Source organism: Oncorhynchus gorbuscha, linkage group LG10, assembly GCF_021184085.1.
Source record: "Oncorhynchus gorbuscha isolate QuinsamMale2020 ecotype Even-year linkage group LG10, OgorEven_v1.0, whole genome shotgun sequence".
In the NCBI taxonomy this organism is placed as follows: domain Eukaryota; kingdom Metazoa; phylum Chordata; class Actinopteri; order Salmoniformes; family Salmonidae; genus Oncorhynchus; species Oncorhynchus gorbuscha.
In genome coordinates, this window is record NC_060182.1 from 3,494,991 (window position 1) to 3,497,871 (window position 2,881).

Genomic DNA, 2,881 nt, shown 5'->3' on the forward strand with positions numbered 1-2,881 from the left:
ATTTAGCTTCTTAGCTAGCTCTCTCGTTAGCTTCCGGCTTAGAAGCTAAAGTTAATATCCTTCTTGACCAAGAACAGCTAGTTATGAATGACGAGCAACCTCAGTACAAACCTAACATGGTAGAATAATTTGGGGGGGGGGATTTTAAGTTGAACTTCTTTTATTAACGTATCTTTCATTGAAGCATTAACAGTTATAAATTACTTTTCCTTATTAGCCTTGCTAGCAAGTTAGCCAACTTCCCTCAAGAAAAATGGCGGAGATACCGTCACAACAAAAAGCAACGAGAAAAAAAATTTAAAAGTTGAAATTATCAATACCACATTATACTTACACGTTAATTGTAACTAATCAAAAGTCTCGAGAGCGGGACTCAATTTAAGAAATTGCACCCAGATAATTATATCAGTTAAAATGAGAAGCTAGTACTGTCTTTGAGCTACTTCTCATGCCGCCCAGGAAGCCGCCATTTTCTCATCTGCAGCAAACAAACACCAGTATCCAGAAGCCCATAGTGGAGATGGCGAGCAAAGTGGCTTGCTGAAACCAGCAAAGGCTGTCTCACCACTCCAACAACAGGGCAAAGGTTTGCAGGACACTACATGGCATCAATTGGCCTAAACCAGGCTGCATGTATAAATGGTTCAAAAAACAACTTCACTGATAGAACTCAAATGTATTTTTGTTCAGTGTTGTAGAAAACAGATTATGAATGTTGACTAAATATCGGTCCAAGACTATAGCGAAATCATCTATATGAACGCAGTTTATCATAGCGCAGTGGCATCCAAACATTTCTCCCAAGTTTCACCATCATTGTAAAGTTCTAGTTATTTTGTTGCTTTGATTTCAGAAGTAATTTCTGAAGATCATTATTTAATGTAATTAGTGATTCTTTTACATCTGTCCCTCATTTAAGGGTCAATCCTGTTACGTGAACTGAACTGTAATTTTAATATGATGAAACTATTCCTTTAAAAACAAAAAGGTAAACTGTTGGTTTCATGAGCTGAAATAAAAGATCCCAAAATGGTACATAAGAACAAAAAGCTCAATTCTCTCAAATGTTGTGCACAAATGTGTTTACATCCCTGTTAGTGAGCATTTCTCCTTTGCCAAGATAATCCATCCACCTGACATGTGTGGCATATCAAGAAGCTGATTGAACAGCAATATCATTACACAGGTGCACCTTGTGCTAGGAACAATAAAAGGCCAATCTAAAATGTGCAGTTTCATCACAACACAATGCCACAGATGTCTCAAGTTTTTAGGGGGTGTGCAATTGACATGCTGACTGCAGGAATGTCCACCAGAGCTGTTGCCAGATAATTTAATGTTCATTTAGCCATCTCTGTCATTTTAGAGAATTAGGCAGTACGCCCAACTGGCCTCACAACCCCAGACCATGTGTAACCATGAAAACCCAGGACCTCCACATCCAGCTTCTTCACCTGCGGGATCGTCTTGAGACCAGCCACCTGGACAGCTTATGAAACTGTGGGTCTGTACAAACGGTCAGAAGCAGTCTCTGGGAAGCACATCTGCGTGCTCGTCATCCTCACCAGGGTCTTGACTTGACTGCAGTGCAGTGTCATAACCGACTTCAGTGGGTAAATGCTCACCTTCAATGGCCACTGGTGAAGTGTGCTCTTCACAGATTAATCCCATAGGATGCGTTTTGCATCATACCGGGTTGATTTATGTATTTTGAAAGTTGCATATCTTGAAACCTTGAGTGCTAACAAGCAAAACATTTTGGGACTATGTCAACAATCGACTAATGAAACAAACACCAAAATATAGTTTACGGGTGGTGTTTTCGTTTAATACTTATTTTACTATTGTCATTTTTATTATTTAACCTCTTGAAATGGGAAAAACGTGTTTTTATGAAGTTCAACATGTATTCTTTATGACATAATGTTAAAATGAGGTGAAATAAAATACAAAATTGGACCAAGTTACACTTTTCAAAAAGGCACCGAATTGGTGACATGACCCAAGTGCATTGTGGGACATGTTGTATACACTGGATTAACATACAATGTCACAATTACATCTCTCGATAACAAACTAAACACACCAGACAATTATATAAATTCATATTGTTCACATAATTAAATAACTCACATTGTTGTTGCATTGTCAAGGATCCTGCACGTAAGCCTTTCATTGGATGATGTGTACCATGTGTCTCTCATACATACGACTACCAAAACTTAAAATCATTAAATATCCAAATAATTCTACTTTCTTCACGAGAGTAGACAATACATGTTCAGCAGACTTCTAAATCATGATTGATAGGCCTAATTGTGTAAAATATAAATATATTTTATTTGTAACTGGCGTATTTGAAGTTATTAGTCGTATGTACGGGATATATCGTCCAATGAGATGCTTAGTTGCGGGTTCCTTCCTGACAATGCAACAATAACACATAAAATAATAATAATAGAAACCTAAAGGAAATGTCAGTAGAATAGAAAAATACATTTGAGCAGAAGTATAACAGGAAGGCACAATTTAGTCCAATATTTACAGGTTTTTGGGGAAGGTCGGGATGAGGGTAGTGTATAAACTGAGTAGAATTAAGAGTCTGGTAGCAACAGTTGTGATGTGTACGTAGCATTCGTGTATGGGTGTGTGTATATGGGTGAGCGCATGTGTATGGGTGAGTGCATGTGTATGGGTGAGCGCATGTGTATGGGTGAGCGCATGTGTATGGGTGAGCGCATGTGTATGGGTGAGCGCATGTGTATGGGTGAGCGCATGTGTATGGGTGAGCGCATGTGTATGGGTGAGCGCATGTGTATGGGTGAGTGCATGTGTATGGGTGAGTGCATGTGTACTAAGGTGCGAAGAATCAGAGCAGGTG

General features: G+C 38.9%; 1 protein-coding gene across 2 annotated transcripts in view; it reads right to left on the reverse strand.

Moving 5' to 3' along the window:
• Positions 1–494, reverse strand: part of LOC124045456 (host cell factor 1-like) — a 65,142-nt gene extending 64,648 nt beyond the window's left edge. For both annotated transcript variants that reach the window (XM_046364759.1, XM_046364761.1), the window contains exon 1: positions 335–494. The gene's annotated coding sequence lies outside the window, so the exon portion shown is untranslated. The remainder of the gene's footprint in view (positions 1–334) is intronic.
• Positions 495–2,881: the final 2,387 nt, after the last annotated feature.